This window comes from Aegilops tauschii, chromosome 7 (genome assembly GCF_002575655.3).
Source record: "Aegilops tauschii subsp. strangulata cultivar AL8/78 chromosome 7, Aet v6.0, whole genome shotgun sequence".
In the NCBI taxonomy this organism is placed as follows: Eukaryota; Viridiplantae; Streptophyta; class Magnoliopsida; order Poales; family Poaceae; genus Aegilops; species Aegilops tauschii.
Window position 1 is genome coordinate 176383496 of NC_053041.3, and position 13442 is coordinate 176396937.

Genomic DNA, 13442 nt, shown 5'->3' on the forward strand with positions numbered 1-13442 from the left:
ACACGTGGCTCCAGGACGAGCACGACGTGCGGCGCGCTTCGTACTTTGCCGACCCGGTGTCGGGGCCGCGGCGGCCACGTCAGGAGGTGCGCGGGCGTACACGGGTGCACGGCCTCACGCCCACGCCGTCGCCTTCCCCGTCTCCATCACCACCTCCACCTCCTTGCATGACAGCGGAGGAGGAGGCCCGGCTCATGCAGCGTGTCATGGAGGACTCCACGAACACGCATGATGAGCGCCAATGGCCGGGCCTAGAGGAGACGATGGTCCTCTCTGCGGCCGGCGACGTTGCCATCCCCGAGCTAGAGATGGTGGCGGCGGAGGAGGTGATGGAGGAGGCGCTGGTGGCCGCGTTCCACCCGGGCCTGCTGGCCAGCAGTGGAGCTGGTCGTGCACGGCTCCGGAGATGGCGCACGCCGTGCGGGGGCGTGAACTGGTGCCCCACGCCGCCGCAGTCACCAGAGCGGGACGCGTCGCCACGGGAGGAGGTGGTGCAGGCACCTGCCACCTTCCAGCCCGCCCCGGCGCACCACGGACCGCCGGCCCACCTCTGGACGCCGCCAGACTACGTCGACCTCGTCAGCGACGATGACGACACCGGCGGCCACTGAAGACGACGGCGGCCACGGCATCGACGGGCGCGGCAAGAGCGCGCGGGCGGCGTTTTTTATTTTGTTTTTATGTTAATTATGGCACTGGGCCGTTAAGTGAACCGTGAAACTGGGCCGTTTTGTGGCCGTGACCCATAACTTATGTTTCAAGTTTTTTTAACTGCGTTTATTTACTTTTTTTAAGTCATTTTATTTTAGTTTTTCTGTTTTTTATCACCCCCAACACGGACATGATTTGGGGTGCGGCCGCGCGCTGGGCGCACCCACGACCCAACGGACAGAGGCGGACATGGGCGAACCCATTGCCGCCCCAAAGGGACATAATCCGGCCAAACCAGACGTCCGTTTGGGGTCGTGCGGTGGAGTTGGCCTAAGTGAGATGGACTAGATAGCCCATACCGGTTCAACACTCCCCCTCAATATGGGTGGTAGATATCTATCATCCCCATCTTGTCACATGCCAAGTTACAGTCCTTTGTTCCCAGTCCCTTTGTCAAGCAATCTGCAAACTGCTGCCCAGAGCTGACATGAGTAAGGCTGATGATTCCAGCATCAAGTTTCTCCTTAATGAAGAAGCGATCAATCTCCACATGTTTTGTCCTGTCATGTTGAACTGGATTATTAGCAATGGCTATAGCTGACTGATTGTCACACCACACCTTCAAGGGTCCCTTCCTCAGAAGTTTCAACTTGCTCACTACATACTTCACTCAGAGCATCTCAAACAACCCTTGAGATAATGCTCTATACTCAGCTTCTTCTGCTGTTGATCTAGATATAACAAGTTGTTTCTTGCCTCTCCATGACACCAAATTTCCACCCACAAACACACAGTAGCCAGAAGTTGATCTTCTATCATCTTGACAACTGGCCCAATCAGAGTCACTATAGCCATCCACCTCAAGATGTCCACTCCTCGTAAACCACAACCCTTTACCTGGAGTCCCCTTCAAGTATCTCAGAATTCTATGCACAATATCAAGATGCCCACTCCTTGGTTCATGCATGTATCTGCTCACCACACCCATGGCATATGCAATGTCAGGCCTGGTATGACACAAGTATAATAACCTCCCAACCAGTTTCTGATAATCTTCCTTATTCACCAACTCTCCTGATTGTGCTGTCACTTGATGATTTTGTTTAATCGGGGTAGGGGCAGCACGGCATCCCATCATGCCCATGTCACCCAAGAGATCCAAGGTGTATTTCCGTTGGCACAAACATATCCCCTTCTCTGTCCGAGCCACTTCAATGCCAAGGAAGTATTTTAGGTTGCCCAAATCCTTTACCTCAAACTCCTTGCTCAGACAACCCTTCAATCTCTCTATTTCCTCCTTATCATCTCCAGTGATGATAATGTCATCCACATACACAACAAGAATGGCGATCTTCCGATCAGAGTGCTTGTAGAACATCGTGTGGTCACCGTTACACTGACCATACCCCATACCACAGACAGCATGTCTGAATCTATCAAACCATGCCCTCGGTGAGTGCTTCAGTCCATACAAGGATTTGTTTAGCCTGCATACCTTCCCCGTGGTCTCTGACGTACCACAACATGGTGGTATCTCCATGTACACTTCTTCCTTCAACTCACCATGCAAGAAGGCATTCTTGACATCTAATTGATGCAATTTCCACCCAAAGTTTGCAGCACAGGAGACCAATATCCTTACTGCACTCGAGCAAACGTCTCATCATAGTCAATTCCATAAGTTTGACTATATCCTCTGGCGACCAATCTGGCCTTATACCGTTCCACCTTCCCCACAGAATTCTGCTTCACGGTGTATACCCACTTGCTCAGATTCCCTGAAAGTGACATCCATACTTACAAATCTGCGTTTCTTAGAGGGACACCAACATTTGTACCCCTGTTGACTAGAAGCATAGCCTAGAAAAACACACTTCACTGCCTGCGAATCCAGCTTCCCAACAGAAGGGCAGTGATCACGAACAAAGCAGGTACTGCCAAACAACTTTGGGGGAACAACAAATTTATTTTCTCCAAGCAGCAACTCACACGGAGATTTCATGCCGAGTATCCTTGAAGGTGTCTGGTTGATCAGGTATGTGGCTGTCATAAGTACTTCACTCCACAAGAACTTGGGCACATTCATGGTAAACATCAATGACCGAGCAACCTCAAGGATATGTCGATTCTTCCTTTCTGCCACTCCATTCTGAGGGGGGGTGTCCGGACATGAAGTCTGATGAAGAATCCCTTGGTCAGACAAGAAGGCCCCAAAGGTATAGTTCACATACTCTGTGCCATTGTCAGTCCTGATCACCTGCACCTGCACCTTAAATTGATTCTTCACCAAGGCATGGAAATCCTGAAAACAGCTAAACACCTCATCCTTGTGATGCATCAAATAGATCTAGGTCATACGAGTATAGCAGTTGATAAAAGTAACAAAGTACTTCATTCCATGCATTAAGACAATTGGGCTTTTCCATACATCTGAATGAACAAGCATAAAAGGAGATATACTCCTAAGTCCCTTACTCACATAGGAGGCTCTTGTGTGTTTAGCATATTCACAAGCATCACATGTCAACTTGCCCTTGCCTATGCCACACATAACATCCGGAAATATTCTACCCATCCTATCAAAAGATACATGCCCCCCATCCTACAGTGATGAATCATCGCATGCTTCTCCTTGTCCTCCATGGTCACAGCACACACCAAGTCCAGCCGCACCTCCTGGTCCATATACCAGAGCCCCCTGCGCCTGGTGCCAGTCCCAACCATCTGCCTCGTATGTTGCTCTTCAATCAAGCAACCAAACTTGTCAAGAATAACACGATAGTCTATTTGATCAATGAGAGCACTCATTGAGACCAAGTTGACTGGAAAAGCTGGCACATGTAAAACTGAGGATAGGGAGATGCTCAAAGTACATTGTACTGTGCCAACCCCTATGACAGGCTGCTTTGTACCATCGGCAGTTTGTATAGTGCCCTTGTGAGTAGGAGGATGCTTATTGTAAGACTCAAACACACCGGATTTACTCGCAACATGCTTAGATGCTCCAGAGTCTAGAACCCATTCTGGACCATTCTCATTAGTGGCAAAAGATGCCTTTTCTGGATTATCTTCATCAGTGGAGGCCCAATGAGCACAATCTCCATAGGCAGCATCATCTACTCCTCTGCCTCTGCCTCCAAATTTCATGCGTGATATGAAAGCATGGAGCTCATCCAACTCAGCCCTCAACTTAATAGTCTGAGCATCCTTCTCACATCTCACCCGCTCGGCTGTTTTCTTGTCAGCCTGGATTTCCTCCACCTTCCTCTTGAGGCTCTCCAATACCTTCACCATTTCAGTCTTCTCAGTTTCTGCCACAGATGTCGTGGGAACGAGTCTGACAGTAGAAGTAGGGGGTACGTAGGAGAGGGTGGTGTCCTAGCTACGGCGAGGTTGTACGCACAGATTTACGAGTTCAGGCCCCTCTTGGAGGTGGTAACAGCCCTACATCTCGGTGTCGCGGAGGCTCTGTCTAATGGAATGTGGAATAGTTACAGGGGGTGTGAACCCTTGTGCCCGAGGGGAGGGGTGGCTTATATAGAGTGCGCCAACCCTTCACAGTCCTCAGTTACACCAGGGTTCAATGTGAGTTAAGTCATGAATGTTACTGGTAACGCCCGCATTAAATGGTCTTTATGACGACGGAGTGAATGCCTGACCGTTGCCATCCTGGGGTGACTCTAGGTATTCTGTACTCCGAGTGGATTCTTGTATGGTCGAGTGAAGTAACACGGTCGAGTGGAATTGGGATATCCGTGTGGAATCTTCTGTCAAGTGTATTGCACTTCATGAAGATTTCAGTTGGTATCTTCTGTTGAACTTTGTAGGTCTTGCACTCTTGTGTAGCGTCCTTGGGTAGGGTGTCTAGGTCAGGCCTAAGACCCTGCCCTAGGTACATGTCATCGTCATTAGCCCCCGAATGGATTGAGGACCGAGTGAAGAAGGGTTAAAGTTGATTCCGACATGATTCAATGTCTCGGAGACATTTCCTTAGGGGCCTCAAAGCATGCTAGTATTTTAACCCTTCGTCAGTCGCCTTGATCGATTCTTGCTTCTAGAATTTTTGAGTGAATTATGCTGTATTCTTCGAGTAGATAGGATTTGAATATATCTGGCATGATCGACCGTTCTGCAGTTCCCAGATCTCGCGGGATTCGAAATTTGGAGAAGCGCGTGGGACGGGACGCGGCGCGGTAAGCGGGGCGGGTGGATAGGGACTCCTCGATCCTCGCACCAGCTTTTTCACCACATATCAGGCCGGCGTCTGTTACGGGATGCGCCAGGATTGCACGGACCCACAAGTCAGTCACTCGGAAGTGAAGCCATAAAAGGCACTGATGCCGATGCGTGGTACTGTGCTCCCCATTTGCTCCTTTTCTCTCTGCTTCTCCGCCTCGTCTCCTCCATCACCCCGCCCCTCAGCCCACTCCTCTCGAGCTCCGCATCAATGGCGAAGGACAAGACTGCGGCTCTGGAGCGCGCAAAGAAGGCGAAGGCAAAGGGCAAGAAGGCGACGAAGGGGTCGACCTCGCGGTCCGGTCTGCGGCCTGGTTGGATCCAGGAGGACCGGATCCGCTCCCCCGTCGTGGAGGAAGATCTGGGGAACCTCGTCGCCGATGGCCTGATTGCGCATGGGTCCTGGAGGTTGCCGGAGGGGGAGACCGAACCTGAGCCGCGCGAGGGTGAGCGTGTTCTCCTCACCACCCACGTCGATCGAGGTTTATCTTTGCCTCCCCGCCCGTTCTTCCGAGGTTTTTTGAACTACTTCGATGCTCAGATCCACCATTTTCCTCCCAACACCATCTCTTATCTTGTTGCATTCATCTCAATGTGCGAAAACTTCTTGGGGTGTCACCCACACTGGGGTTTGTTTAAGCACATCTTCACTTGCTGATCTCAGATGGTGAAAAAACCTAATCCGACTGACGGGAAGACGCATGTGGTCCAGATGTGTGTGGGGTTAGGGATCCAAATGAGAGGTAGGAGCACTTCCCCCCCCCCATGACTTTTCCTGAATCGGTTAGGGGATGGCAGTCGACCTGCTTTTACTACAAAGATGTTCTGACTCCGGGTTAGTCGACTGGCCTTCCCCTTTCTCTCTGGAGAGGCTCCGCACTCCACGTTCGCTGACTGTAGAGGATGGGGAGAAGGGTGAGGTAGCTATTTTGGTCGACGCGGTCGTTGCGTTGGTCTAGGGTGGAGTGACTGGCATGGATCTGTTGGAGGTGTTCCTCAGTCGACGCATCCAACTCCTCCAAGCTCGTGATCACCCAATGTGGATGTATTCGGGCCCAGAAGACATCGCTCGGGTCCACCCGGAGGAGGTCACCGAGGAGACGATGGCTCAGTGGTTGCAAAGCATCACTGGCAACAAGGACAACCCCCGCGGAGCCAAGAGGATCTTGCCATTCGACGCCAATAATGCTCCAGGAGAGGTCAGGCTTGATTTGCCAAGTGTTTATGTCTTGTATTCTCCAATATGCAATTATTCTTGAATCCGACTGATGTCTGCGGCTTGTGACTTGCAGGTTTCCACGAAGATGTATTCCATGCCGAACGGAGTGCACCATCTTGGAGAAGGAGAAAGCGAAGGCAGGAGCACCGATATTGAGTATGTAGATGACAGCGACGACGACAACGAAGACTCTGAGGACAACTCGGAGGTTGAGTCACCTCCACGATCTAAGAGACGCTCCAAGCAGTCACAAGATCCCACGGGTGGCCATGGCAAGGCAGCGGCGTTGAGTCCAAGGATTCCAAAGCACACTCGAACATCGACTCCAGAACCAACTGAGAAGACCGCAAAACAGGTCAAAGTCGCCCCACCCAAGCCTCGGAAGGCTCTGCCCAGGATCAATGTGGTTGTGCCTGTTGCTTCGGCATAAGTGCTTCTTTTCCTTGTCTTTCATTGCCGTAGTGGACTCTTTTATTTGTCTGACGGAGTGAGACTTTGGACCTTCAGGCCAGCTACTTCTGCAACGTCTCCCATGGAAATTGACGAGGAGCAAGCTGATGCGGATACTGTGGATGCGGCCACTTCACGAGCAGGTATGCTACTGCAGACATGTTTGCACCTTGTTAACTGTTTTGATCGACTGGAATCTTACTGTCGGGTGGTTGTAGTGCCAACAGATGTTATCCAACTTCCAGATGATGACGACGAACCCCAAAGGAGTGCAGGAAGAAGGGGCAGGGCCTTGAGCAAGAGTGTGCCTTCCGGCCGGGCGTCTCGCCCGCTGTCCGAGCCCGTTATTCAAGAACTTGGTGACTCATCTCGAGCTGCTATTTCTTTTGCTGTCCCCCTGTTGACTGATCAGCCTCTAGTGTCAACTGTTCAGACTTCGGGTCCGACTGGGCAGCCTCTGGGAACGAGTCTGACAGTAGAAGTAGGGGGTATGTAGGAGAGGGCAGTGTCCTAGCTACGGCGAGGTTGTACACACAGATTTACGAGTTCAGGCCCCTCTCGGAGGAGGTAACAACCCTATGTCTCAGTGCCGCGGAGGCTCTGTCGAATGGAATGTGGAATAGTTATAGGGGGTGCGAACCCTTGTGCCCGAGGGGAGGGGTGGCTTATATAGAGTGCGCCAACCCTTCACAGTCCTCAGTTACACCAGGGTTCAATGTGAGCTGAGTCTTGAATGTTACTGGTAACGCCCGCATTAAATGGTCTTTATGACGACGGAGTGAATGCCTGACCGTTGCCATCCTGGGGTGACTCTAGGTATTCTGTACTCCGAGTGGATTCTTGTATGGTCGTGTGAAGTAACCACGGTCGAGTGGAATGGGATATCCGAGTGGAATCTTCTGTCAAGTGTATTGCACTTCATGAAGATTTCAGTCGGTATCTTTTGTTGAACTTTGTAGGTCTAGGACTCTTGTGTAGCGTCCTAGGGTAGGGTGTCTAGGTCAGGCCTAAGACCCTACCCTAGGTACATGTCATCGTCAACAGACATGTTGTATTTCTCCTCTACTACTGCAACCATCTCCAGTCACTACCGCATGTAGTATATCCAATAGCAGCACGATGCTTCTTCAGAGTTTTCAATAATTTCTTTTCTTCATGCTCTGAAAGGTTAGCACTAGTAATAACAGGATATATCTTCTTTTCATCAAGATATGCATATTTAAGAGTATCAGGTAATGGTTTAAGCTCAAACACGGGATCACCCTTAGGTGGAGGAGGATCCCCTAGGATTTCAACAGGCAGGTTGTGTTTCAAAATAGGTCCCTGTTTAAAGAATACTTCATCTATTTCCCTTCTTTCATTAATAAACATATCATTTTCATGGTCTAGCAAATATTGTTCTAAAGGATCATTAGGAGGCACAGTAATAGAAGCAAGACCAATAATTTCATCCTTACTAGGCAATTCCTCATCACGGGGTTGTCTACGAAATTTAGCAAAATTGAACTCATGAGACATATTACCCAAACCAATAGTAACAACATCCTTTTCGCAGTCTATCCTAGCATTAACAGCATTCAAGAAGGGTCTACCAAATATGATGGGACAAAAGCTATCTTGTGGGGAACCAAGAACAAGGAAATCAGCAGGATATTTAACTTTCCCACACAAGACTTCAACATCTCTAACAATGCCAACTGGTGAAATAGTATCTCTATTGGCAAGCTTAATTGTAACATCAATTTCTTCTATTTCAGCAGGTGCAATATCATGCATAATTTCTTCGTATAAGGAATGAGGTATTGCACTTGCACTAGCCCCCATATCACACAAGCCATGATAACAATGATCTCCTATTTTAACAGAAATAACAGGCATGCCTACAACCAACATGTGTTTATTTTTAGTACCAGGTCTAGCAATTCTAGCAGCTTCATTACAGAAGTAAATAACATGCCCATCAATATTATCAGCCAAGAGATCTTTAACCATAGAAATACTAGGTTCAAGTTTAATTTTCTCAGGGGGTTTGGGTGTCTTAATATTACTTTTGTTGATCACAGTTGAAGCTTTAGCATGATCCTTTATTCTAACAGGGAAAGGCGGTTTCTCAATATAAGCAGTAGGAACAATAGGATCATTATAAGTGATAGTCTTTTCTTCAACTTTAATAGGTGCAACTACTTTTACTTCAATGGGAGGATTATATTTAAACCACTTCTCCTTAGGGAGGTAAATATGATTAGCAAATGATTCACAGAAAGAAGCTACTATCTCAGAGTCAAGTCCATATTTAGTGCTAAATTCACGGAAAACATCGGTATCCATAAAAGATTTAACACAATCAAACTTAGGTGTTATACCTGACTCCTTACCTTCGTCGAGGTCCCAATCTTCAGAGTTGCATTTAATTCTTTCCCATAAATCCCATTTGAATTCAATAGTCTTCATCATAAAAGAACCAGTACAAGAAGTATCGAGCATGGAGCGATTACTGAGAGAAAGCCGCGCATAAAATTTTTGAATAATCATTTCTCTTGAGAGCTCATGATTGGGGCATGAATATAACATTGACTTAAGCCTCCCCCAAGCTTGAGCTATGCTTTCTCCTTCGCGAGGTCAAAAATTATATATATAATTACGATCACGATGAACAAGATGCATAGGATAAAACTTCTGATGAAATTCCAATTTCAATCGGTTGTAGTTCCATGATCCCATATCATCACATAGCCTAAACCATGTCAATGACTTTCCCTTCAAAGATAAAGGGAAGACCTTCTTCTTGATAACATCCTCAGTCATACCTGCAAGCTTAAATAATCCACAAACTTCATCCACATAGATTAGGTGTAAATCGGGACGCAATGTTCCATCACCTGTGAAAGGATTAGCTAGCAGTTTCTCTATCATACCCGAAGGAATTTCAAAGTAAACATTTTCAGTAGGTTCAGTAGGTTGAGGAGCAACTCTTTGCTCTACTGGTCGGGGTGAAGATACCCCGAACAAGCCCCTCAAAGGATTATGTTCCATAGTAACAAGTGACAGTAAATTTCAGCACACTATATAAAATTTTCCTTACCAAATTCCACCTACCAAAGGCGCTTCACTCCCCGGCAACGGCGCCAGAAAAGAGTCTTGATGACCCACAAGTATAGGGGATCTATCGTAGTCCTTTCGATAAGTAAGAGTGTCGAACCCAACGAGGAGCAAAAGGAAATGACAAGCAGTTTTCAGTAAGGTATTCTCTGCAAGCACTGAAATTATCGGTAACAGATAGTTTTGCGATAAGGTAATTTGTAACGGGAAAAAAAGTAATGAAAGTAAATAAGGTGCAGAAAGATGGCCCAATCCTTTTCGTAGCAAAGTACAAGCCTGGACAAACTCTTATATGAAGGAAAACGCTCCCGAGGACACATGGGAATTATCGTCAAGCTAGTTTTCATCACGTTCATATGATTCGCGTTCGTTACTTTGATAATTTGGTATGTGGGTGGACCGGTGCTTGGGTGCTGTCCTTTCTTGGACAATCATCCCACTTATGATTAACACCTATTGCAAGCATCCGCAACTACAAAAGAAGTATTAAGGTAAACCTAACCATAGCATGAAACATATGGATCCAAATCAGCCCCTTACGAAGCAACTCATAAACTAGGGTTTAAGCTTCTGTCACTCTAGCAACCCATCATCTACTTATTACTTCCCAATGCCTTCCTCTAGGCCCAATCAATGGTGAAGTGTCATGTAGTCGACGTTCACATAACACCACTAGAGGAAAGACAACATACATCTCATCAAAATATCGAACGAATACCAAATTCACATGACTACTTATAGCAAGACTTCTCCCATGTCTCAGGAACAAACGTAACTACTCACAAATCATATTCATGTTCATAATCAGAGGGATATTAATATGCATAAAGGATCTGAACATATGATCTTCCACCAAATAAACCAACTAGCATCAACTACAAGGAGTAATCAACACTACTAGCAACCCACAAGTACCAATATGAGGTTTTGATACAAAGATTGGACACAAGAGATGAACTAGGGTTTGAGAGGAGACGGTGCTGGTGAAGATGTTGATGGAGATTGACCCCCTCCCGATGAGAGGATCATTGGTGATGACGATGGTGATGATTTCCCCCTCCCGGAGGGATGTTTCCCGGTAGAACAGCTCCGCCGGAGCCCTGGATTGGTTCCGCCAAGGTTCTGCCTCGTGGCGGCGGTGTTTCATCCTGAAAGCTTGCTTTTGATTTTTTCAGGGTAAAAGACTTCATATAGCAGAAGATGGGCACCGAAGGCCTGCCAGGGGGCCCACGAGGCAAGGGGGCGCGCCCCCACCCTCATGGCTAGGGTGTGGGCCCCCTCTGGTTGATTCTTTCTCCAGTATTTTTTATTAATTCCAAAAACTACCTCTGTGAAGTTTCAGGACTTTTGGAGCTGTGCAGAATAGGTCTCTAATATTTGCTCCTTTTCCAGCCCAGAATTCCAGCTGCCGGCATTCTCCCTCTTCCTGTAAACCTTGCAAAATAAGAGAGAATAGGCATAAGTCTTGTGAAATAATGTGTAATAACAGCCCATAATGCAATAAATATCGATATAAAAGCATGATGCAAAATGGACGTATCACTCACACCCCCTGGCTAGCGGCAGCACCCAGCAGCAGCAGCACATAGCAACATGCAGGTGCAAGCAGAGCCAACAGCCTCTTCCTCCTTCCTTTGCAAACAACAGCCAACCCTCGCAGCAGCTCTCTAGCTCCCGGTCCCCTGCACACACACGTACAGCAGCACAACAAGGAGTTGCACTTCTCCACTAGAACAACAGTCTCTACTTCCCTTTCAATCAGCAGCACAACACTGCACCACTTCTCCTTCCTCAGCAGCAGGACAACACACCAAAAACAAACTCAGCTCTAGTCTTCACTTCTCCCCTTCTCCTCTACCACAACACCACAGCAACACAGCAGCCCACAACAGTAAGCAGTAGCAGTTAGTAGAGCACATAACACCTCCTCTTCCTTCTCTCCCTCAGCAGCACCAGTAGCTGCGACCTACTCCTTGGGCAAACAGCAGCAACAACTGACCCAGATGCAGTTACACTTCTTCCTCCTCCCGCAGCTACCTTCCCTGCTCTTCCTCCTCTCTCCTCCTTTCCTCCTTGAGAAGCAGCAGTTGTTCCAGATGCAGCTGCCTTTCTTCCTCCTCCGAAACAAAGTAGAACAGAGGGGGAGAAGAGGTCCGGGCAGCAAGAAGCAGCCCCAGCCGTCGCCCCGTCGCCCACGCAGCCTCTCCGCGCGCGAGGCTCTTCCAGATCCACGCCGCCGCCTTACTGGACACCGTCAGCCGCGTCGTTGTCGCCGTCGCCACCTCAAGCCCCACCGTGCCAGGCCTCTGATACCATGTAGAATCGGGGGGAGAGTACCTACAGACTCCTTGAGCCTTCTCTCTGGTTCTTTGCGTGAGTACCCTGTGTGTGTGACGGCTCACCCACCAGCAGGACTGGGAGGTCCTCTTTCTAGGTCATCACAAGGGCTGGGCCTTGTGGGCTTAAGTGAGATGGGCCAAACAGCCCATACCGGTTCAACAGCGGGTAATTGCCCCTCGTGGCGGGGCGGCCATTTTCTGAGACAAGGAGATCCTGACCATGACATCACACGCGGTTGGGCACTTCTCCATCACTGGCAACGTTTCCATAATCGTCGGCCTCCTTATGGGCCGGCTGATGATGCCCACAAAGATGAATTCCTCGCCAAGTTATCTAGGACCGATTCACTCCTTCGGTGAACCTTGGCTGATCAATGGTGACTTTAATTTGATCTATGAGGCTAGAGAAAAAAATAACCACAAACTTCAAAAACGAATTATGGGCAAATTTAGAGCTGCGATCGACGTAGCGGGGCTGCGTGAAATCAAATGCAAGAATAGAAGATTCACGTGGAGTAACGAGAGGGAGGATACCACACTTGTTAGCATCGATAAGTTCTTCTGCAACATTTGTTTGGAGGCATTGTTTCCATCTTTCCTCCTGATGGCGGCATGGACATCACGCTCTGACCATTCCACGTTCCTCCTAGCTAGTGCTACCGCCCACACCGGCTTAAGCGGTTCCGTTTTGAGTCCTTTTGGCCATGCTTCCCCCACTTCCACAAGACGGTCACCAAGGCATGGCAACGCCCGATGCAGCATGGCTGCGCCTTCGCACACCTGAAGATTAAGATGCAGAGGACAATGAGTGTGCAATTCCACATTGCAAATGAAGTCTTCTTGTGTCTCCATGTCATGCAGGAAAGTAGGAAACTCAAAACCACGGCTAAGAAGGCTTCTTAAGCATCTCATAATTAGGCGAGCTGCCATTGAGCAGGCGAGGAAGAGCCAGGCGTCAAGGATCACCTGGCTTCAGGCTAAGGAAGCAAACACGTCCTTCATCCACGCCAAGGTATGTTTGCAATGAAGCAAGAGCTTCATCCACACCATAAAGGCAGCAAACCAAACGGTGATGGCCATGTTGACAAGGAGACGGTCATTCATGAATAATTCAATCAAGTTCTCGGAACTAGATCCCCCCTCAGTGCACTATCGTCTCCAACAACACCTCCATCATCATCACCATCTTGCTCCTCTCCCTCTACGTGTGAGTAATTTCTTGTAGGCACATGGGGTGGCTCTGATTCCGGTGATGGAAAATCATGCAATAGTGTTAAGATTGATGTAGTATTGACCTATGGTGTTTGAGAATTATTGTTGATATGAGTTTGTTGTGCTCAATGCTTATTATTAGAGCTCGAGTAATATGATTGCAAATCTAAACCATATTTGTCTTTTGTGTGTTTTTGTTCATGATCGTACCTGCAATACATATGCACTTGTTATAA